General features: G+C 38.3%; 1 protein-coding gene across 2 annotated transcripts in view; it reads left to right on the plus strand.

Moving 5' to 3' along the window:
- Positions 1–25,862, plus strand: part of Fur1 (Furin 1) — a 168,871-nt gene that overhangs the window by 72,170 nt on the left and 70,839 nt on the right. For both annotated transcript variants that reach the window (XM_033376497.1, XM_033376498.1), the window contains one exon: positions 11,645–11,677. The gene's annotated coding sequence lies outside the window, so the exon portion shown is untranslated. Of the gene's footprint in view, positions 1–11,644; positions 11,678–25,862 lie in introns of those variants that run through there.

Genomic DNA, 25,862 nt, shown 5'->3' on the forward strand with positions numbered 1-25,862 from the left:
TCAGTATTTATTTAGTTTTTTAATTCAATTGAATTTCCATTAACAAATTGGTATAACGCCCCCCCACACCCCCACAGAACATTTATGGAGCGATGTTTTTATTTCTTTTGTGCTTTTCATCACGTAAAATAAACAGGAAAATTTTCTTTCAGTCAATAGCAAAACATTCCATTGAATAATCACATTCGGGATTTTATTTTGATGTTTTTCTCATTTTTTAGGTTTATTTCTATGAATTTTTTTGATTTTTATTTCTATGATTTTTAGCGAAAATTGTATTTGGTAAAGGCATTAAATGAGGAGTATTTTACAGATGGCGGGGATGAATTTAAGAGTGATTTAGGGAAGAGAAAGTTAAGGATTTTGGGATAAATTACACAGTAAATATTTTTGGATTTTTAAATATTTCTTTTCTTCAATTATTTATTAATTTTTTTATGGTTTAAATATCAAAAGTCTAGACAAATATTAATTAAATAAATAATAAATGTAATTTAATTTTCCTTCTTCAATGACATATTTTTCCTTTGTAAATTTTATAGCGAATTTTCTCTGAATTTTGCACATTTCCTTTTGCATTCATTTTCCATCATCATCCAACCAAGAAAACCAAATTTTCCACACTTTGTGGTGTAACCAGAAGAGCACTTTACGTGCAATCAGGCTTCATTTACCTCTCTCTCTCTCTCGCCCTGTCGTTGGGAGAGCTGCCAACTCTTGAAACAAAGCCATATCTTAGTGCCATTTTTGGCGAGGCTTCTCTGTTGAATTATAAACTGCCTTCATTAGAGATTCATCCAACACCTTGACCGCATGACAAGCTGGAAAATTGAGGTGTTGAGCAGAGAGCAGAGTGCTGAGAGCTGAGAGAATCCTTTGCCACATGCCACACTCTTAGCTTGCCTTGCTGTCTCTGTCTCTGTCTCTGTCGCTGTCGCTTGGGGGATTCCAAGGCCTGGCCCCATAAATTGTGTTCAACTTTCAAACCAATTAACCCACAAATTTTACACTCAATTAGAGCTGTCGCTTTTCACTCGGGACTCGTTCTGTTTCTCTCAGCCAACTATCTCTCGTACTTTTAATAATTTATAATTTATTTTGCCCTGACAACCCCGCACCCCCCCAAACAATTAGTCCTGGGAAGGAAGAAAGAATAAAAATAAATTAATAATTGAATAAGTTACTCATTAGAGAGGAGTAACAGGGATAACAAACTGTCTCTCCGTCTCTGTCTGTTATCTAACCTTAACATGCAACATTAAGTGGCAGCATCTTCTTGCCTCTCTCTCTTCCTCTGTTTGTCTGCGTTTCCATGCTGCGTGAATTTGTCACCATTTTGTTGTGCGGAGGGAAACGTAAGTTGTTTTTCCTTCCTTGTTTTTTTTCCTTGCTGTTTCTGTGTGTTTTTCCCGGGTACTCCCTTGGTTTTTCCTTAGCTTCCTTTGGCTTTTTCCTTAGTTTTCCTGCTCTGTGCCATCTTGTCATTTATCAATCATAAATGCTGCTGAGTGACTGCTGGGAGTCTCATTAATGTTTTGCGCTTGCTGGCAACCCTAGCTGGCTATCTCCCTCTCTCTCTCTCTTTGCCATTTTTTTTTGCGTAATTGCTTTATGCCCTGATTTATGCTTATCTTTAGTCATATTTTTACATTTACCTTTTTATCACACCCGCACCATCGGATGGGGGGCAGTGGTCATGGGGTTCTGCCAGAGTTGACCTAATTGCATTGAACTTAATTTTGTGTGTGTGTGTGTGAGGAATGTACTGTATACAGGGTGCCTTTTATCGCTGCGTTGTAAAATGCATTTGGTTTGGCCGTCGAACACCCTGTTTATTCGTGACAATCATCATAAAATTGGCATTAGACGAATAGCTTCATCTGATGATGGCTCAACGCTGCACATTCTACGTGTGGCTACCGATGGGGCCTGGGGCATCGCGTGACGAGCGACAGGGAGATGTTTATCCATGAAAAGTGACCATCAGGACGACGCCTAAACGAAAGTGGAGGAGCACATATTTATGGCCCACTGTTGGGGATTTTAGATGGCATCTGTTTCTCTCTTTAATGAGAAAAGTCACCCAGCAATTAATTGTCACTCATCGGAAATGGTTTTTCATGTTGTGTTTGCTCTTTTCCCAGGTGTTTTTTCGAGTGGAAGGACATGATAAATGTAGAAAAATAAAGGAATGGCATGTGAAGGGTATGGGAAGGGAATAAGAATAGAAACAGGATAGATATGGGATGGGGATATGAATGGAACTGAAATATAATTGGAATGGGAATCAGAATTTCCGATTTACCTGTAAGAACTCAAGATCCACTTGAAATATATCTTTTGAAACCTGTTTAGGAACTGTTATTCAATGAAATTAGTCGAAAAAATACACTTTGAGTCAAAAACAAGACAAAATTGTATATCATACCCATAAGAACTCAGGATCTACCAGGCAGAATTCTTTGAAAATGAAATATATGCAGGATAATGATGTTAAACTTATGAATCCAAGGTATGATTATAATCGCGCCATAACCAAAGGAACTCGGTAATTAGTCGAAGGATTTAGGTGAAAATAGGAGAAATGTAGCAAAATGATGTTTAAAATATAAATTTGTAGTTTTAGAACCATCACTGCATCATTTTAGGCATTATAACCCTAAGAACTCGGTTAATACTTGATAGATTTCATTAAAAATGGAATATTTTCTGCTTGATAAATTTAAATGTATAAATTTAAGTTTTTACTGCAAAACAAAAATCGGAATTTCTTTTGAAATTCTGTGCAAAATGCCAGCACACAAAAAGTGCAATTCCAATTTTATTCACAACATTTCTAATGCCGTTGCATGGAAACTAGACAACTAACTCTAGAGAATGTACGAGTATTTCCATCAAGTTTTTCATTTTGTCTGGCTTTTTATTGTATGTCATACACTCATACACAGACACACACAGAGGAGGAGAGAGAGATGGACACAGGGAGAGGACTGTCAGACAGACAGACAAACGGAGAGGAAAACTATTTAAATATAAAAAATCCCTAGCATACTTTAAGGCTCAGCAACAGAAAAGTTTTTGTGCCATCACACAAAAAAAAAATAAGAGAAGGCGGAGTCAGAGTCAGGGGCACACACAGGGGGCACGTGGCACCAGGCAGGAGGGCGCTTAAAGAAACAAAGAATTTCAATTTAAGCTTCATGCATTGTCCATCTCCCTCTATCTCTCTTAGTTCCATCTCTTTCTCTCTCTTTTGTAAGCTATTGTTGCATGCATTTAGGTGTTGCAAGCACGTACGCATGCAGCACACAGAAAGAGATACACTCTCTATCTCTCTCTCGCTCTCGCTCTGTGCTTGTCCTGTCCCTCCTTGCAACTTGTTCTATTTATGCTTTAATGAAAACAACAACAACAACAACACTAGAAGCGGGGGGCGAAATGGGGCAAAGACTGAGGATGAAATGTTGCAGCTAAAGTCTCTGCAGATTAATGCCGAGTCACGCAGTCCAAAAGAGAAACAGAGAAACGCAGAAACCGAGAGATAGACACAGGAAGAGAGATGCCGCTCACCGCTTGACTGTACTTTTATTTAATTAGAACTGAAGCAAAATGCTACAGAGGGCAGGCATCCGCCTGTGCCACCAGCAAACCAGCAAACCACATTCCAGTATTCCCCTTTTGCGGGCACTATTCTTCCTTTGGGGAATTTACTTTCATATTCCTTAACTGCGAGTATTTTATGCTCCCCCATGGTCTCTTTTTTTCCATGAATCTCCTTTGCTTAAATATTAATTATGGCACATTTTATGCCTATTATACTTCCATTATAATGTTTATTATTACCATCCATTCAACTCTAGGGAATATATTCCTCTGTTCTTAAGTGATCCTTGAGTTCCATTCTAGAATAGGAATAGACTTCCCCTTTTTTCCTTTCCATTCCTATATTTTTTTTTTTATATTTTATATATCCATTTAGTTATATTTTAATATTACTAGGAGCGCCAACCCCCTGCTCACTAGCTTCGTTCGCTCGTGCCTTTTTGAGTAAAATTTCGGTCGACGAACAAATTTTTATATAATATTAATTAATATTTTTGTATTCATATTTTTGTATTAATATTTGGTATTAATATTTTTTATTAATATATTTTTTTATAAATATTTTACTTAATAATATTTTGTTTAATATTTTTTTTTATTAATATTGAATTTATGCATGTTTTATTTTTTTATATTTTATTTATTCATACTTTTTCTATGAATATTTTTATTATAATATTATACTATAAATTATATTTATATATATTTATTTTATATTTTTATAAAATATATATATATTATATTATATTTTATATTTTATTTATAAATTATATTGTATTAAATAGTAATATTTTTTTATTAATTTTTTTTCCACTTGTATTTTATTTATTAATATCGAATTTATAAATATTTTATTTATTGATAACTTTTTTATGAATATTTTTTTTTATTATTCCCTTTTTTTATTAAAAAATATTATTTTATTTATTAGTATTTTAATTATTAATATTTTATTTACTAATTTGTTCCATTCCGTCCCTCGAAAGAGCTTCTCCGAATGAGCTGCCAATCAACTTCTTCTTTTTGACACCCGAAGCCTAGAAAAATGAATTGACAGGCGAATTGGCAATGCTATTTTTGTTTAATTGATGTTGGCAATGCCATTGATATGTGCCATTTTGTTATCGCATTGCATTTTAATGGTTGCAGCCTCTGAAATTTGATTGACATCCAAAATTGAAATGCAAATTGCTTTTCCCTTTTTTTCGGCATATGCTTTCGAAACTGCAGATTTTCATAACGTGCTCTGATCCGTTCTGACAGTTTGTTTACATAAAAAGCAGGAAACTTTTTAATTAACAAAAAATAGAGATTGAAATTTTGCATTTGGATTGGATTTGCAGGGGCACCACCCACACACCACCTGACACTTGTCTCTCGCTTTAAACCGTTTTTGTCGAGCCACACACATGTGCTGTCTCCCTCTCTCTCGCCCTCTGTCTGTTACACTCACGCCATCTCTCTCTCTCTCTCTCTTGTAGCAGCAATTCAATTAGAATTTCTAGGCAGAGTGCAGGAGGAGCAGGCACACACATTTTAATTAAATAAATTTTGTGTGTGTTTGCCTGATGCTTGGGCGTCATAAACATTTTGAGAGCATACTAGTCGTAGCCCATGGAAAATGAAAACATTTAACTGTTGGTTACGTTAGTTTGTCCTCCTCTAACCTGGGGTTAGGCGAAGGGCCGTAGACGGCTGGTGTTTGCATAAAATGCAAGGAAATTGCCTCAACAGCAGCAGGAGGAAAGGCCGGAGCCGCAGCGGCAGAAGCCACCCACAACATGGCAACATCGTTTTGTAAAACGTCAACAGATTTGTGCTCTGTGCTGCAGAGTGCTGCACCACATAATCAAATTTAACCTGACTGCCATTCCGACAGAGAAGTACAGACAGAAGGGCAGGGCAGGGCAGGGCAGGGTGGAGTGGTGGAGTGCTACAGCATTTAATTGAACTTCCTGCATAGTTTTTACCCTCAAACCAAAGTCGAAATTCCGACACAGCTGCCGGGCTACGGGGTGCCCGTGCCCTATCCCCCCATGCCGTTCATAATGAACTGAACCAATTTGCATTCGCTTTTCGGGTAATAAGAATCCTTATGGTGCAGCATAAATTGCCAGCAGAGCCCCCCGCTTGAGGAATGGAATCCAGCAAATATCTAGATACAATGCGTGTGTGTATGCGTGTGCGTGTCTGAGGGTGCGTGTGTGTGTAATGAGCAGACAATATCCGCAGTGCAGTGTTGGGGGCAATCATTTGATTGAAATAACTTCTTTCGAAGAATGATAGACAGAGAATTTTTCGCAGAGATTACAAGTGCTTGAGGAAGAGGATTTGGTTTGCAGATTATTACACTCTGTTATTACACTGAAAAAAGTTTATTGCAATGGTGCAATTTTGGGGCTGTTTTAGATACAAAAATCACTAAAGTCGGTTAATTATTGGCTATTGTTATTATTTTAGAAGAAAACTATATCCCATGTGCCCTTGTGTTTTTTGCCCTTTTTTCCCAAGTTTTTTGTTGTATGCTTTTAAATGTTGTATCTTTTTTTTATTGAATTTGTGTTCATTTTTTTATCTTTTGCAATTTTTTTTGTCGTCTTGAATTTTTGAAATTATATTATTTTAAAACAAATTTGTTTTTCTGTTTATTTTATCTAAATTAAAAAAAAAATTTTTTTATATATATATATATTTTTATATTAATTTTTTTTAGATTCATTTTTTGAATATTAATTAATTTTTTTATTATTTATTGTTATTATTATTAATTTTGAATTATATAAATTTTTTATTTTATTAATTTTTTCTATTCATTTGTTTTTTTTTCATACTATTTTTTTATATTAATTTGTTTATATTAATGTTTTTTATTTTAATTTTTTTTTTATATATTTGAATTTGTTTTATTTATATATATTATTTTCTTTATTTTTTATTTTTGAAATTTTCCTTTTTTTAAAGTTTTTTTTCCATTTTTCTAAGTTTATTTCTGTGCACATCTTTATCTCTTTACATTTTATGCGCGTTATTAAGCTCAATATCCCAAAATATTTCCCACAGAATGCTCATATTTATTGCAGCCAAAATATGAATATCCCTAACCCCTTGGCTGCATTCCAAACTCTCTCTCTCTCAAATATTTGCCAGAGCCCCAGCACCAGCCACAACACAACTTCAATATTTATACTGCCATCCAAAAAGCGGCAACTAATTAAGCTATTTTTTTATAGCCACCCCGACACCCACCACCCACTCCATCGGTTAGCCAACTCTGGACTCTGCATCTGCCACAGGACTCTGCAACGGAGAACGCTTCTGGCCTTTGGTTTTCAATGTGGGTTTGGGTCTTCATGTTATCCTGTGGCTTTCTGGGTTTCATAGTAAATTATTGTTATTATTATTATTTTACGGGGGAGTTGTGCCTTCTGCCAGCTGCAGAGCCTTCTGTTGTTCTGTTGTTCGTCCTGCTGCTGGTCAGTCGCCAGTGTTGTGGTGTTTTGCGGCGAACGACGAGACAGTGCTGAAATTAAACACTAAGCAGATTTCCAGCTGTGGAAATGCTGCTTTGGTTTTGCGGCTGCAACAGAATTAGGCAACACACAGACGGAATGATAATTATTTATATTTTAAGGAAAATGAAACACAGGCCAAGGCAATTATTCCTCTGTGGATGTGGCTATGGCGATGGCTATGGCTCTCCTGCTGCTGTTGCTTAAATTTTTCAATGGACAAAACGCGCATCTCAAGAGTTGGGTGCCTCGGCAAAAACGTGTTTTTTTAAAAGCATATTTTTTAAATATTTTTTTTTTTTGGAAGACATTTTTTCTAATGTTTTTTTCCCTTCAATTTTTCGAATGTTTTTTTCTTTAAATTTTTTTTTTTATGTTTTATTATATTATATTATTTTTTAATACTATTTTAAAAAATTTTGTCTTTTTAATAATAGTTTTATATAATTTATTTTAATACTATTATTATTTTTTTTAAAGTCTTTTCTTTAAATACTTTTATTTATTTTTATTTTTTATTTATTATTATATAATATTTTTATAAATCCTTTTTTTTTTTGGTATTTTTTTAAATTTGATTATTATATTTTAATATTGTTATTACACTTTTTATTTAATTGTATTTAATTTCTTTACAATTTCCTGTTATATTTTTTATCAGAGAGCGGAAAAATATTTTTATTAGCATGAGCTTTTTTTTTGGCATTATTTTTTTGGCCCATAAAAAGTGAAACTTTTGCCTCATTTTTACTTTCCTTGCAACAAATAATCAAAACGCTTAGTGGCATGGAAAAGTTGAAGCACCTAAAAAAAAAGAAAGGAGAAGCAACATTCCGGCCGGGGCTTAAAAGAAGAATAAACTCGGTGAAACTTTTGGTTGGAGGCTCCACGATTTAATGCTTCGTTACCTTTATTCTTGTATTTTGCTGCTGTCGAAAAAGTCCGTCGAGTGGCAAGCAGCCCTCGAGCAGCCCTCGGCGCACACAAGTTTAAAGTGTGCTCCACAAAGAAAATTGAGTCGCAGGAACCCGCCCCGTTGCTTACCTTTTATTGTATCTGGGGGATAAAACAATAACTAGAAGATTTATTGTGCAGGCTGTGGAAGGCCTTCCTCCCGTTTGGGTTCTCTGTTTTCATTAAACCGAGGAGTGTTTGGGCTTTCCACTATCAATTTTCCAGCAAGGTGGAGGACACGGAGGCTTCTTCAGAACAACATCCTGCCAAAAGGTTTGAATGATTGGCTGCTTTCTGTAATCAAGTGAAAAACATTGCGGCTCATGTGAGTGGCAGTCCCATAATTATACGCCCCACCACGACGTGGGGGGGGGGGGGGGCACCTGTAACTGTAGCCTTGCATATGATTATTGGAGTGGCTTGAAGGCCACTTTTGGGGCCACAATTTCTTGAGAAACTCTGCCACATTTTCATTCAGATCTGGTCGCCTCCTGCCACATTTTAATTGGAGATTTTGCTTGCTTCTCTGTGCTTCGTCTCTGCCTGCGGCAACAAAATCCTTGTGGCAAATATCATTTTAACAATGGCATTAAATGAATTTACATAATTAGCTGCAGCTTAACGATGAGAGCGTGTGCCTCCCCCCCTGGGAGACACGTTTTTCCCAGCTCAACCCCCAGGGAGGGGTATCTATGATGCATGTGTGACATTAGCCAGGGCTACGCTTATGCCAAATGGGTCTTGCACAGCGGGTGGGTGCTCCAGGCGGGGGTTCAAGCCACTTTGGAATGCTTAAGAGGGGATAGAGTATTTACACGATTTAAGATGTTGTTTTAGTCTTGAAAAGGGGACGAAAAGGCGTCGAAAAGGGGTTTCAAAATGCTGGGGAATAGAATTTGGGAGGAGAAGTATTTGAAAGGAGTATTGGATGGATAGGAAAACGTTTTAGGGGAGAATTTCCATCGAGTAGATGAACTTATAGCACATTTCCTTCAAATTCGCGAGTTCCACTGAGGGATCCTTGTGTTCTTCAAAAAGGAGTGTAGCCATTCGTTTATGTGAATCTGTTTCTACTCTGAATCGTATCCTCTCGGTTATGGGAATCTGTTTCTAGTATTAAATGTATCCTTCCGCTTCTGGGAATCTCCTTCTCGTATGAAATGTAACCTTTCGCTTATGGGAATCTGTTTCTAGTATCAAATGTATCCTTTCGCTTCTGGGAATCTGTGTCTAGTATTAAATGTATCCTTTCGCTTATGGGAATCTGTTTCTAGCACGAAGGTATCCTTTCACTTATGGGAATCTCTTTCTAATTTCAATATATTTCCTTATGTTTTGCCTATGGCAATATTGGAACAATGGAAGTGGGACAAAGGCATGTAAGAACGGGTGCATGAACTAGTTCCAGTTCCAAAAAGTTCTTTAGTGCTGTAGTTCGTAGAGCCAACAGATCTTCTGTGGTCTAAAGCCTTGAATTTTCCGCAGCAATAGCTTCAATCTTTTCTTAACGAATATCCCTTTAAAGGACTGCAATCCAATGAGCGAGAAAATCCCCAATTCCAGGCACCATCCCATCCTCCTCCTGAAAATTGAACTCATTTGGCCATTTGCCAATTAACTTTTTTTTTTTTTTGATTTCTTTATGGGAATCTGCCTTTGGCAGAAAGAGCATTGCCCGATTAGTTATCCCTCCCCCCCCCCATTCCGGCCTCCTTTTGGGGCAATAATTCAAAGCAGCCCGCATGCCACATGCCCCACCATGGATGCAGCTGCAACGGCCTGCCTGCCAGCCCGCCTGCCACCCTTTTTGGCAGGCCAAAACCACGAAAACTTTGAAAGCCTTTTGGCCGCAGGCTAACAATGTTCGCTTGAACAAACTCTCCCTCTTTGGTGCAGCCCCCTCCCTCCCCTAGGCACCCACCCTCCCTCTCTGATGAAGGCAGCCACTCTTCCCCTCTGCTTGCCACAGCCGCAACATTGTGTGTCCTGCCGATGCTGCTGTGGCACACACACACCAGCACAGTTTTGCAGCCACTGATAGTGACATGCAAAAAATGCACAGGCCAAAACACGTACATACCATACCATCATCATTCCATCCTCCATGGAATGTCCCCTGACCGCATTTGATTTTCATCTATGCACACCATGGCAACCCTGGCCACCCTGGCAACCCTGGTTGGGCTAAGAACTTTGTTACGCTTTTGTTTTTAGTTGAATTACGCCAAAGCCCATTACGTTACGTTCCTGCTTTCGTTTCGGGAGGAGTCCTCAAACCTCCTCCTTTCTCTGTTTCTCCTCTCGCTCTGTTTGTTGAGTGCTTAATGAACTTTGCTAAACATTGCTTTTGACTCGACTTGACTTGACTTAGCCTGGCCTCTAAACTTTCACACATCTCACTTTCGCTTGGACAAAGTTCTGCCTCCCCCCTCCCCAGAGGGGGAGCCTCTCCCAGAGAGCCCCACTTCGTCGCAGAGCGAGAGAATTAGAGCACACGCTTGAGGCTTTATAGAATTTGCCTGCTCATTGCATTTTCCATAATTAATTAGATTTTGCAAATTATTATATTATTATATTTCATTCGATTTTGAATTTAAGCCTTAATTATTTGATGAATTTCGATGCCAAATAAATAAATAATTATATGCTTAATGTGCAGTTTCCACAGAAATCATGGCAATATTTATAGAAAATACCAAAAATCAGGCATGAAATATTTCTGCAAAATAAAGAACCAAAAATTTACCGAAAGTGTATTTTATTCAAATAAATGTGAATAATATTTAAAAGTAATTAAATATTTTATTGACAGAAACATGCATTTTAAATTATTTTTCGTTTTTAAAATTCTTAAAAATATATATAAAAATATGGTAAACCTTTGTTTATAATCTTGATCCATTGACAGCCGCCCCCTTTTCAAATCTACCAAATAAAAATGGTACCCCCCACTCAGCCGTGAGTGACATTAGACAGTGGGGTCCCCACACTCTCCTGTCGTGTCATTGATGGGCCTTCTAGACGGCTGTCTGTCTGTCTGTCAGTGTTGTGCCTTTTCGGCTGGCATCTTCCATCTGTGTCTTGTGTCTCCTGTTGCCACTTTTAATGTGCATTCCATTAGCCATCGAAAAGAATCCAACAGAATATATATTTCCACCTACTTTTCTTTGTTACTTTGACATATATTTTTTCAACCCCCTTTTCGTCCTTTTTCTTGGCCTCCTTTTGGGCATTCTTTCAACCTACCTCTCTGCCTTTTCCTGGGTCGTCTTCTTGGCCTTCTTCTTGGCATTTCTCTTGGCCATTAGCATAGAATGCCTGCCGTTTAGCTGTCCAAAAAGTTCTTCCTAATTATCCTCCTAAAATAAAGAAAAGAGAGATAGAGAGTGAGAGAGTGAGAGAAAATTAGGAGGAAATGCAGATAAGGAAAAACCTTTCCTTCTCAGTGACAATATTTTTTAAAATCTTTTTTACTCATGCATTTTTTATAGGTCTTAAAATCTGTTTAAGCTCGTTTCCATGGAAATTTAATTGTTTTTATTAATGGATTTTCCTCACTTTTCTTTCTCTATTTGCAGATAAATTTAATTGAAATTGTTTTTTAATATTTGGTAAGTTTTTTAAATCGAAGATACATTTATTTTCTTAAATTATTTTAAGTGTTTGAAAGGAAACAAAACTTAAATTAATGAAAAAAATAACTAAAAGTTATTTTTATTTAGTGGTATAATTTTTTAACATTTTATTTGTTTTTATCTAATTTTTATTTATTTATTTTATTATTTTTTTTATGTACTGATTTTTTATTTATTTAATTTTGATTTGTTTTATTTTTATGGTTTTAATTTATTATTTTTGAGTATTTTATTGTTATTTATTTTTTATTTTTTTTATTTATTTTTTATTAAGTGAAATTCCAAAAGAAGCTCTGATTATTCGGCTTCCGAATTTTTAAGCAATATATTCCGCCTTTAGCAATATTTAACTGTGGAAAATTATCGCAAAATTTCCCCCCTGGAAATTTTAAGAAATTCGTTGGTCAAAGAATGCCATCGCTTAAATTCTGATTGCTCTGCAAATGGGGATAACTTTTTGGGAACCACAGATGACCCCCCACTGCCCCACCCACCGCACAGAGAAGGCTCATTATCCGACCGAAAGGATGCAAATTTTGCAGCAATTTTAATTGCACATCGAATTTAATGCCACAGAATATGCTGGTGGTGCACGTTCGCCCGCTTTTTGGCTCCTAATTGCACCCAAAAACATTCGCCTGCCCAATGAAGCATGCCCCCGCCCCCATCCCCCAAAGAAGAGCGCGGCATGCCACCATTGGGGATACACTACTCCTATCAGTTTTCCACCATTAAGGCCTTCTCCTATCCGATGCTCCACCTCAAAAGAAAACGCAGATGCAGATGCGAAATGTAATTTGAAAATTTTTGTGCCACGTTGGCGGTAAATTTTCCTTGCCTCGCGTTGCACGCTGATTAAGCCTGAGCCCGCATATCCCCGAAATGCTCGACAGAGACAGAACGAATGGAACTTTTGATGCCAGATGATTGGATTTTTGGCATTCGGCGTTGATTTGCTGCGGCGGAGAGGGGGGCGGGCTCGCTGGCTGTCTGGCTGGCATTCGTAAAATGTTTTTGGCTTTTCTTCAGCTGCCAAAACCACTGTAGGTTTTGACTAAATTCTGGCTTAATTAACTTCCTCAGTTGGCTGGAGTTTTTGGGGGCGTGGCATGTGGGTAACTCAATTAACGGCTCCTCGACTGCACTTGCAGACGTCTAATCTTTGGATCCATTCTCCATAGGAATGTGGTATCTGCAAAAGATACATTTTCCAGATACTAGTAGGTGTTAATGGGGCTACTCGTTTATCATCTTTCAGTGTATGTATTGGCTAGGCAACTATTGGGAAATTCCACCTGAAATTGCGTATACGTAGGGTACTCGTGGGCTCCACTTATGCACACTTTTCAAGGGTTTTTGTGGATGAAAAAGTGTGGCATATTTATTCATCAATTGGAGCTTGAAAAACGCAGCCCCAGAATATCATATACCTTTGAATTTTGAGGCCCTGAACGGGTATCCAAGCTCAGATTTGCTCCATCACGTCAGGTTTTTGTTTCTAGCCTCAAAAAAGAAAAAATGTTTGAAATATGGTGGAATCTCATTTGAAAAATTCATGGGATTTGCTTGAAACTCGTTGGCCGGTGGCTTTTTGGGTCGGTTTTTATGAATTTTAAGCCCTTTGAACACCTTGGAGTGGAGGGCTTCCTTCTGCATCCTTCAGTCCCGAATCCCTTTTGGGAGAGATCATCAGCGTCTGCTCAGCTTTTGTGTGGCCTCTAGCAAATCCTCCTACTCAAAGGAAAAAGCCGATCGCCATAAACCACTCATCAAAACACTGGTTTGCCCTCGTTTGCTAATGCCAATGCTATCCTTTAAATACTATACAATATTTTCGGGAACTCCTCTGTTGGCACCCATAAGAAAAGCCTCAGAAAACCCCTCGACTTGCATCAATATTTAATAAAAAGCATTGAAGGGAAAACTCTTTCATTTACCCACACAGAAAGCCTCACACTCTTCCAATTAATAATTGAATTTTCTTTATAGACTTTATAGACGTTTCTTTCAATTGGGTTTTTCGTCGAAGTAGAAATATGCCTTTCGAATTTCTTACAAATTTCGTAACAGAATTTCAATTAAATCGGAAAAAGCCAGAGATGAAAATGAACCAAAAATGTGCCTGCATTTGTTTTAATTATTTTCCCAAAAATCCAATCGGGTAAAATGCTCTTTTTGGGTGAATATTTACAAAATTTTCGTGCAGAAATATTTGTCGCAAAATTTCAGAACCAAAGAGAGAGGGAGAAAAATATGCATGGGCAGAAAAAGTCATAATTTTGGTTCTGAGAGAAGAATGTCACTCAGAAAAGGAGGAGGAGGAGGTGCATGGGGCATGGGGCATGGCATACACGTATGCAAATGCAAAACTGATAAATTTTCAATTAAATTCGTATTGGTATTGGTATTGGTATTGGTATTGGCAGAGTCGCATAAGGTTGGGCGCAAACGAAAACCCATTCAATTACGAAATTAAATTTTGGCCTTTTTTTTTTTTGTTTTTTGGCAAGGAAATTAAATGTCTGAAAAAGCCCAAGTGCATCGTCACACAGTTTTGTGGAAGGACAACCGAAGAGCATTCAATTCCAAATTGACACTTGAATAAATATTTGTTCTTGTGGCACAGAAAAAAGACGGAGAGATTCGTTGAATGTTTGCATAGTTTGAGGCGCACAAAAGGCACAGAATTTCTGCAAATTTTCTGTAGAGTTTGAATGTAGGAAAAAACTGCAGGAAAAATACTTCCGAAAAGAGCACAAATAGGTATTCATTTTTAGTCACAAATAAATGAATGCTTATTCGGAGAGCTGAAAAAAAATGTATTTAAAATATGCAAATTAGAAGAAATTAAATAGGAAAAAAATGAACAGGAAAAATCCACACAATCGTTCGATATACCCTTTCAAAATTAATTATAATTTTTAAGAGATTTTTGGCTACTCATTAAAAATGGTTAAAAAAATCTACACCGAAAATCAAGCTATTTCTAGGGCCTCCAGATCAACGATGTTAAGGGGATACAAAGCCCTAATTTTCCCTCTGAATTTCTTATGCCACAAACGTGCCCCCAAAAGGTAAATACGCAAACAATTTGTGGCAAACAAAAGCCGATCAATGACTAATTAATTCAATGGCTGAAAGGCAAATTATAGAACGAATTCAATGAGGAAATTGTGCGTAAAAAATTAGAAAATTTAATTAATGCAACGGCGCACACAGCATTTGTCCCCCCCTATTGGCCCTGCAACAGGTGGCTGCAAGGGGTGCGCTCTCTGCCGCGTGTTACCTTTTTATGCAAATTAGTGACGCGTCTGTGGATGCCACTTGGGGAAAGGTACACAGCTCGCTAATGGCAGAGGAAGTACCGAAGCCCTCGATGGTTGGGCGGTGGAGGCAGAAAGTGTGAACCGATTGGAAATCCCACCACCACCCCGAACGTGTCTTGGCATTTACAGCGTGGGGGGCCTGCAGCAGGAGGAGAGCAAAATTTAATTGACAATTGCTTTGGTTGCTCAATTTCCAATGGCAACACAACCGCACGCTGGGCCGTGGCTGTGGCTCCGCAGAGTGGACTGGTCCCTGTTTCCCGTAGCACCACTTAAATGGACACAACATTTAACCCCCTCTTGTGGCAGACGGGGCTGCCCTTTCGTCAAAATTTATGCATGTGGGCGTGCGGTTTTTCGTTCGTTCCATATTGGAGCTTGTGGGGAGGATTGAATCTCCGGCCCTTGGCTTGGATGTGTCATTATATTTTCATCAATTAAATTGGCAAAAGAGCAGAGCAGACTCGAATGGGGAGAAGCTAATGGAGAAAGGGTGAAGCCCAAGGAGAGGGGATGCACGTTTATTGTAAGGTTTGTGGGTTTGTGGTTTAGTCTGAGGACTGTAATATCTCTTGTGGTATGAAAACATTGATTGCTTCCAATAGCTGCCTCTCTTCTGATGAATATCTCCAGACCACTCTGATACGGTTTATTATACTATTTCATTCCACTCGTGCCTCTTGAGTTTGAGTTTCACCCAATTGCGACTTGCTCACACGCACATTTTCGTTATCTTTCGTTCCTTAGCTTCTCTTTTGCGTTGTGCCTTCAATTTCTACCTGTCTAGAGCCCCGTTTTCAGATCTTGGCTCGAATAATTTCGATTTTCAACCCCTCGGGTATCCTCGTTGCGGTTTGGCCATCCTCTGGCTTTTGAGTAATAAAGAAATACTCAATAATTCATTACTTAAGGCCCGCTTCCGGGGTTGTTTCTTACAGCCCTCCAAGTCCTGTTCGCCGGCTTCGGCTTTGGTTTTGGCTGCTTAATAACCATTTGTGATTGCAACTGCAATATGCGGCTGCGGGCTTTCTGCCGGCTGCCTTAATGATAAGGCCCAGGATATGTCGTCTGCTCTGCCTCTCTCAATTTACGTGGAAAAACTTCACATGACATCGTTAAAATATTTGCGTTACTTTCCCACCCATTCCGCAAGCCCGTTTCTCGCGTTCCTTCCTATTTCCCACCATTTCTTTGCTGTTTTCCACACTTTTCCCACCCTTTTACTGCCCACTTTTGCGACATTAACTGCCAGTGTCGTACTTTGTCGCTTAATTGAGACTCTGTCAGTGGGTATGGGCTGTGTGGATGTGGCTGTCACGCTCTCGCTTATTAATTTATTTTTATGTTTAATAACAAGCACAGGGCGTCGATGGATGGATGGATGGATGGATGGTTGGAAGGCGCCATTGCCCTGATAAAAACCATGACAATAACATTGGGAGTGCGAGTGGGAGTGCGAGAGAGAATGCTGGGCGTCCATGACTCCACGTTTTCCCGGATGAGGTTGTAAATTAAACACGATTGAATGGCACGGAGTGGACATTAACACTCAAATGTACCCTAGAATTGGCGGAGCGGAACGATAAGAGTGGAGTTCTGCTGGGTATCCACTAAGGGGTATTAAACCCTCATGGCGCCATGCCATCAAAGGCGTTCGTGCGACAGCATTATCTGTGACGCATTTTGATCGAGTTATCTGCGAATATCACCTGTCAAAACATGTAGTTTTCGAGGGAATACATCCATAAATTACGGGCACCATTTGCCGCACAATTTCCCCGGCACTTGTGCTCGTTTCCTCTGGCTGCAGCTATTTTCCTTTAAAATTCGTAAGCCCTTTTTAAGAGTCGCTTCTGCAGGCCAAAAGGGGGAGGGATTATTGATATCGTTAATGGTCCGTCGCTGGCTTCATTCTGCGGTCGTTTAATTAATACCAAAGCTGATTAATTAGCATTTTGTGGTGTGGGCCCAAGAGCCGCGCCCAAGGGAGTGGAGTCCCGTTTTTCCCCGGCTGTGAAATTTGTGGAAATTGCATTACTTGCATTGCATTCAAGCCGCACTGCCAATGGAAATTGCCATTAATTTCATTAGCTGATTGTCGTCATGGCAGCGGCAGCAGCAGCAGCAGCGGCGGCGGTGGCTATTCCCTTTGTGGATTTTATAATTGCCCTGAACCACAGCCCCCCAAAAGGATGGTGGCATGGGGCATAGGGGGCGGGGGATCATGGGTCACATATGCATATGTTGCGCCTATAAATTGATTGGGAGGGGCCGCCAAATGGTGCGAAATTGTGTCTGCACCACATCCGCCGCCAGTCGACAATCGGATATTCCTATTAAAATTCTGCACATTAAGTGGCTCGAAATATTTTTATCTGTTATTGGGAGTTCCTAGGAAAAACAAGGATTGAGTGGGAATGGATTGAGCATGGGGGGGAGGCACACACACTTTCAACTCTTCCCCGAATTCAATAAATACTCGTATGTAATATTTTGTTGTACTTTCAGTACAATTTGGTATATTTTGTATTTTTATTATTCATTTATATTTCCGTTTTTAGTATTAATAGTATTTCTGGTATTTTCAGTATGTTTATATTATTTTTGGTATTTTCAGTATTTTTTTATTGTTTTTAATATTTAATATTAGTTTATTAAAAAATGTCCAATTTATTTTTAGTTGTACTTTCAGTATATTTAAAGTTTTGGTATGCATTAGTATTTTTTGTATTGTCTAGTATTTTTGGTATTTTCAGTATTTTTCATTTTTTATATTAGATTTTTTAAGAATTTTTTTTGTAACTTCCGTTCTTTTTTAGTATTTTTGGTAAAATTTTAAGTAATATTTGATCATGGTTTAAGTATTTTTTAGAACTTTTGTTATTTACAGTACTCTTGATTGTTCTTCAGTATTTTTGGTATTGTTTTTAGTACTCTTTATTATTTTTAACATTTACCTTTAGTTTATTCTTTATTTTTTAATTTTTCTGTCATATGTTCAGTATTTAAAAGAATTTTCTATAAATATTAAATTAATCCAAAAAATTTGTATCAAGGCAAAAATCCCTTGAAAAATGATTCATTAATTGTTCGTGATTACAATAGACACTTGTACCTCTTAATTATTAATCAACTTCAAGGGAAATTTGTATTACATTTCTTTACTCCTTCCCCTCCGTTTTTTACAACCAAAATACTGTTTAAGTCCCTTTACAAATTTTTGTATTTCCAACACACGCACACATCCTTCAAATACGTCAAAATTTTCCATCAAATCAACCCAAAGCACGTGCCACGCCAAAGTTTTCCCACCATTGTTTTTCCCTGTATCCTTCCCCACAAACGTTTTGCTGCCTGCAATCGAAACTTCCAGGATTACCCTCTCGCCAAAGAAAAAATAAAAAAAAGGAAACACAAATTTTATATTGTATATGGATTTATATTGCATTTTTATTACCCCAAAAACGTATCGCACAGATACTACGCGTACAGATAAATTTGTTGTCAAAGCAGCCGTCGGGCACGTAACATTTTAAAAAACAATTTTGGCCTGATACAATTTCTTGTATTATCACCCGCCTCGCAAGAAAAAAAAGGAAAAGAAATAAAGCAAAGGCAGAATGTACAGAATATATGCAAATATACGCAAGAAAGAACGAGTCGGAGTCGGAGTCGACACCGCAAAACAGGAGACAAAATAATACACAGAAACCGTAGGGACAACGAGTCGTATCGTACAAAGGGGCGTATGAGCGATTTTTATTTGGAATGCCGCTTAGAGGCTCATGCAGAGGCAGAGCAGAGACAGAGACAGAGGCGTGTGGCGGCGCCTCAATGGTCGCCCTGCGGCTGCTTATCACTTTATATGGCGTTGTGTGTGTGTGTGAGAGGAGGGATGGAGAGGGATAGGCAGGGTGCACGTGTGTGTGAAGGCTCCCTGGCTCTGGAGGCACTCAAAGGAGAAGTTCCATGAAACGTAATCTACGGAAAAGTTTGTTCAGCAAATTTCTGAATTATTTAAATGAAATACGATAAAATGTTATTGATAGAGGAATATCTGGTGGTATTTATTTTGAAGTTGATATGTGGTAGAGTATTCTTTAGTATTTTCAGTAGTCTTTCGTGTTTGGTACTTTCTGAATTTCTCGAGTTCATTTGGGATTTGTTTAGTGTTTTTCAGTATTTTTTTTTAGTATATTTGTAGTATTTTTTATTCTTTCGAGTATTCTTTAGTATTTTTAGTAGTCTTTCGTACTTCCTGAAATTCTCGAGGCAATTTTGGATTTCTTTAATTATTTCAGTATTTTTTTTGGTATTTTGTAGTATTTTTAAAGTATTTTTTAGTATCTTTTTAGTATTTTTTTAGAATCTTTTTAGTAATTCTTTATTCTTTTGAGTATTCCTTAGTATCTTTCGTATTATGTACTTTCTGAATTTCTCGACGGAACTTTCGATTTATTTAGTATTTTTTTGGTATTTTGTTTTAGTAATTTTGGTATTCTTTAGTTTTTTTACAGTATTTTCTCTACATTCAGTTTTTTTGTAATATTTTTGGTAGTATTTGGTTGTGTTTTCAGTATTTTTATCCAGGAATTTCGGTCGATTTTACATTTCAGAATATTCTGCATAATTTTTTCGACATTTTATATAATTTTTACTTGCACATAAAATCAACAAAAGATTCGCGCAAAAGTAAATAATGTCAGGCAATCTTATCGGATATTTGTGTAGGGTTTCAGGGAGCGGGAAGCAGGGAAATGTGACAGCCTGCTGCAGGGTGGGGCATGGCGTGTGTGAGTGTATGTTTTCCCGGGGGCTGCAGGGTACACATATTGTTGTTTATTGTCTGACAAGGTGGCGCCCTTAATGCGTTTTCATGCCTTATTTAAAACGATTTTCCGAGTTTACCACTCGGGAAATTACATTCATTTATTGTTTTTATTTGGCAGTGTATTTCCACTTGTTGCAAGAGGGGGGAATACATTTAACCTTTGACTTGCCTTCTGCTGGGCTTAAATTTCACTCCTTTGAAGTTCAAAGAAACACCAAAGTCTTATATGAGGAGGAAAATGGCTGTGACAAAACCACAAAAATTAAGACTCGACTAACTTTTGCAGACGTTCCAATTAATGGAGTGGAAGGACACACACAGCCAGAGAGAGAGAGAGAGAGAGAGAGAACTTTCGTTAAATTAGTGGCAAAAAGGCAAAAGACAAACAGCAATATGTGGAGAAAAGAGAGAGCCACTAGACAGAGGGTACAGAAAGAAGAGCTCTTCCCCAAAAAAAAGCCAGAGACCGCACCCGAAGGCGAAGAAAAAAGTTGAACAACTTTTGCGGCGGACAGGAAAACCTCTTGACAGCTTCAGCATATTGTTAGTTTGTGACATGGGTAGCAAATAGATTCTCCAGGAGAACAAAAAGAAGACTAAAAATACAAAATAGTCTCATAGTATATCTGGCATCTGGTGTAGATATAATTCTGGGCCCCACAATGCATTGGACCTTAGAAAACAGTCCACATATCCCCCTTTCCTTCCCCGGAGACAAATCAATGTCTAAGTCAACGCCCTTTGATGTTGTGGGCGTGGCCTGGGGGAAAAGTAAACGGCAAATCTTCACTGTAATTGAATGTGGGCGTGTAAGCCTCCGCCCCTGGATATGTCTTTGAGTCTCTGGTTGTTTAGCATAAGTTTCTCTCGGCATCACATGCCACAGATCCCTGCCCCCCCTGCCCCCACATCACTTTATGCAAATCCGTTTGCCACTTTATTGCTTTTATTTACGTAATTTGTAGCATCTTCTTGTGATTTGCATTTGGAAAATAGTGGAAAAAGCCTTGGCATTTCCTTGGCTTAGGAATTTCGTTTAATCGGGGGTTTTAAAGGGTTTAAATTTTATAGTTTTAGAGCCTTTACGATGTTTGCTAATAAAACCTTTAATTTAATTTCATTTCAGGTAAGTTCTCATACAAAAAAGGGAGCCCCTCTTTCCAATGAAAGCCAACACACACTTAAGTACAGTCTCTGCATAGATATCTGGTATATTTTCCCTGTGTTCCTCAGGGAAACACAGACATTTTTTTTTTTTTGTCAATTAGACACATTTTTTGTTGATATCCTTTCTGTTGTATTTGCTTAAATACCAACACAAAATGGTCGCCGCAGACATGTTTATGCAATGCCACAAAAAAGGAGAATTCCTGCCCACAGAAAAAACGAGGGGGGGGGGGGAAACAGATGCCCGGCAGACAGATAGACCCGCAAAAAAAAGGGACCTCCCATTGGGTTTTTTATTGTTATTGCCATGTGTCCCCCTTTTTGCTGTCTGCCTGTCGCCAAAAATCCTTTTTGCTGAACCAATCATTGGACTAAGGATGCCCCAGAATCGGTGTCGGTGTCTGGTGGTGCCGTCTGGAGTCGGGGAGGAGGCGAGCGGCATCAATCACGTTATGCCTCGTCCTCCTGTGCGGCATATCCACTTCATTTTTGTCGATTTCGTGGACAATCAAGCGGAAGCACTCGGGAATGCTGGCAGGACTTGCCAGGACTATGGCTCTATGCCACTGATTCACATTCGGAATCATTGCGAATGCTTTACGTATTTATTAAGTCATGAATGGACGTCGACAGGCAGGCAGGCAGGGAGGGCGTGAAAACAATCTCCCGCCTCCCTTCCGTGCCATATAGAAGTCCTGTCTGTCCTGGTGGTCCTGCATTTTTGAGTGTAAGATCCTTGTGTAAAATTGCGTTTTTTTTTCTTCCTTTCTTTCTTTTCATTCACTCGAATTTTTCTTTCCGCATTTGATGTCCTTTTCTGCTTTTCTGCTTGATTTGCGCCGCTTTTCCTTGATTTTCATTTTTCGCCCGGTGAATGGATTGTTTTTTTTCTTCCTGGAAAATCATTCAACAGTCACGCTTTAGGCATCTCACAAATGTTACGGTTATGGTAATGTATACGCCGCCCCCCACCCTTCCCCCGCCCCATTTTTTTGAACCAGGAAGTAATCAGTTCTATTGAGAAGGCATTTTTTGTGGTTTTTTTTTTAGGGAAATACAAGTGTTTAGTGGGATATTTTAGGGATTTACTGGGGGATTTATCCATAATGGAATTTTGTTTGTGTGTGTATATTTTATTATATATATTTTTGATAGATTTTAGGTCAACAAATATTTTCGTTTACGATTATTTTTATTTATATATTTTTGTGTGTATATTTATTTTTTTTTGTTGTATATATTTATTTATACTTATTATTTTAATTTAATTTTTTTTATTAGTATTTATTTATTATTATTTTTGTTATTATTTATATATTTTATTAATATTTATTTATATATTTTATATATATTTATTAAATATATTATTTATTACTATTTATCTATTTATTTATTTTATATATTTTTATTTTGGGGTTAGGGGTCATATTTTGTACCCAATAAACATAGATTTTATGATATTTTCCACTTACTTTTCTTCATCTAAAATTCCCATTGAAAATCTCAAGATCTCCTTTGAAACATTGTCCTTTTTAAACCTATATCTTTATGATTCTCAAAGCCATTCTTTAGACTTTGCTTTATATACTTTTCTCAAAAAAAAAAAAAACCCACGAAAGACCCTCCTTCCTGTCCAGAATTTCCACCACATTTAGCCCAAGAAGAAAAACATTTTCTTAAGGGAAAAAACATTTAAAGTTTTTCGGTTTGCATTTTTATGATTGTCACGACTTTTGGCCAATCCCCGTCTGCACGGGGTCCATCTGTGGTGCCCCACGGCAGGGCACAGAGCCAGAGCCAGAGACTCTCATTAGTTGAACAACTGTATTTGCCAGAGGCCACAACTGGAGGTCTATACACGTCTTGGGTCTTGGGTCTTGGCATTTCCATCAATGCTTGGCTGGAGGAAGGACTCTTCTGGAGGGCAAAAGTTTTACTCTCCATTCTTGCAGCCAAAACGCATACTAAAAAGGCCGCCAGCTGATGATGATGATCCTGATGGTGTGATGCCAATGGCGATGGAAAGTAGAGGAAAAGTTACGCCAAATTGAATTCTGTGCAAAAAAAAAAAGAAAGAACAGAAAAACTTTGCCATTTTTTCATCTTTTAATTCAATCTACGAGAGGGAGAGAGCAGCTCTTGTGTTGAAATTATTGACGTCTTGCGTAGGCGTATACTTAATATTTTTTAGCATTTTCTGGGGGCCGGAAGACGCAGATTTTTGCCTCTGCCAAATGCAGCTGCTGTACAGGAAATGAGACGTCATGGGGCGAGCAGTTATCCTACGTCCTGCTCTCTCATCTTCGGGCTCTACTTTTATTTTATTATTACGCTTTTTGCTGGCTTTGGCTTTTGGGACTGGTATTGGAATTCCTTCTTTCTACTCCACATTTGCATATCAATTTGTTCGCATTTCGGTCTCTCTCTCTCTCGCAATTTCATTGCATACTTTCGGGAGTCCTGGCTAAAGTGCATTTCCCATTGTTGTAGCCGCTGCCTAGAGGAGTGGCAGGATATCTTCGGCATGAGAACGTCGTCTGCAGAGGTGAGGGCGGAACAGCTGGAGAGCCAGGAGGCGGCGGAGCAGCCGAAGAGCTAGAAGGAGGCGGTAGGTGGAAGGCGGAATATTCTGAAGAGCAAGCACACGGCGGAAGACACTGAACAGCGAGGAGGAGGTGGAACGCTTCTGAAGAGAAAGAAGAAGGAGGAGCACCTCAAGAGCAAGAAGCAGGGGGGTGGGGGCGGTGGCTCCTTAATCAGGCAAAAATCTGTTGTCTTGATTTTAGTTTCGTTTACGCTCGGGGAGAGGTTCTTATGGGGTTTACGGTTACGGTTATGGGAATGGGAAATGGGTTCGGGTTTGGGTGCCTTGTTTATTTGCCTCCATTCTGTGGAGGCTTGTATTTGCTTATAATCTCTGACAAATGGCATCTCTCTCTCAGTCTCTCTCTCTGCTTCTCGGCCACAATTTGTCTAGAATTTATGAGGCATAAATCCCCTGGAAGTCGCTGAAGTTGATTAAATGTATTTGTTGAGATTTGATTCATGTTTTTGGGGGCCGCAAAAGAAAAAAAAACTAGCTTAATTTTTAAAGAAATTTCTCAACATTTTTCATAAATTTTTTGCATGAAATTTCATGCTCAAAAACAGTTCCAATAATTTGTTTGGCCTAGTTTTCCAGTGACCATATTTGTGATTTAAATAAATAAATAAATACCTTGCCAAATTGTTCTACAACAAAAATAAATGAAAATTGCTTTGGAAAAATCTGCCAGTTGCCGGCTGCCAGTGAAAACTGTCATTTGTTTTGACATTTCGCTAATAACTGAAAAATTAGTGTTTCCCGCCAGTCAGTAGTGGATTTTTTGTAGCCACAAATCCCAGTGGAGATAAAAGCGTGTAAAAATGGGGTTAAATGGGAAATGTAGAGGATTTGCCAGGCTCAAAAAGGGGAGGAGGAACACTGAAAAAAAAAGAATTTTGTGTGATTTTTGCATTAAAGAAATCTATTAGGATTCCTGGAATTTCTAGTGATCTAATATTCGCTGCAAAAATTCTCAAATAGTTTTTTAAACATATTTTTTCTCGGCTTTATTTTATTTTTTTATTATTTTATTTTATTATTTTTTATAATGTATTTATTATTTTTTATTATTTATAATTTGTTATTTATTTATTTTTTTTGCATCAATTTTAAATACATTTTTATATCTTTGAGGCCTTCAAAAATTGGAAGACCATTTTTTATATGTTTAAAAATTTCCCCGCTTTCCCTAAACATTTTGTTTAATTTTCTTCAGTGCAGATTTGGGTATTTTTTTCGTCGCAGGCCTATGACGCAAACAAAGCTGCATTTAAAAATTGTTTACTTGTGCAATTTAGCCACTTAAAGCGAGTTGTCAGCTGCGAAATTTGCATGCATATGCATGAGGCAAAGGATCAGACACACGCACACCCTCTCCTCCCCTGGCCCCCCCCTTTGTAGTGCCAACATCGCGACAATATGGCCACGCTAAGCCTCTCGCCACTCGAACAACACAATTCGAGCATTGAAGAGGAATGCAGAGTGTCGCCGCTGCTGGAGCACAATTTTTGCTGCATCAGCAGCACAGAATGGAGAGGCAGCCACTGATTATGAAGCCTTGTGCAAATATGTCACGGAGAAACGACAGAAATCGAGGACTGAGAAGCAGAGAAGAGCACAGCAGATAGGCCTCAAGAGAGAGCGGGAAAACCCCCAACAATTTGTCATGGAAAAACTTTCGAAACAATAAAAAACAAAATAACAAATGGAAGTAAAGTCGGAAATTGTTACAGGCGTAAACTTTCTAATTGTCTAAATTACATAGACACCGCAGTAACCTCTACACCTACGACCTAATGAAGGGGGTGGAGGGGTTTAGGCGGGGGGGCGGAAGCGTACACTGCACTACAAAGTGCGGGGCTGTGTTGTCTGCGGTGTTTTTGTTTCTGCTTTTGCTGCGGCTGCGGCCAGTGGCGGTAGCTTTGGCGCAGCTTTCCAGCTTTTCAGCTTTTCCTTGTTAATTTTTATTGACATTGTCAACTCTGTTGGGGGTACCATGGGGTTTACGGTTTAGTAGTTGTTGTGGTGGTGTCTGTGGGGTTGGGTGTTTCTCTGTGTGGCTCCCATTGGGTTTCGGTTAGAGTCCTGCCACGGGGCCTCGCGTTGTTCTACTTTTATTGCTGGATTTTATTGGATTGCAGTTATTTCTGTTTGAATGCCGTGTGTGCATCTAAACTATTTAGTTTCGGGCTTTAAATAATCATAAATGCCATGGGGAGCGGTATAGATTTTTTGTGAATTTTGGCACAAAAT

Source organism: Drosophila pseudoobscura, chromosome 2, assembly GCF_009870125.1.
Source record: "Drosophila pseudoobscura strain MV-25-SWS-2005 chromosome 2, UCI_Dpse_MV25, whole genome shotgun sequence".
NCBI classification, from domain to species: Eukaryota; Metazoa; Arthropoda; class Insecta; order Diptera; family Drosophilidae; genus Drosophila; species Drosophila pseudoobscura.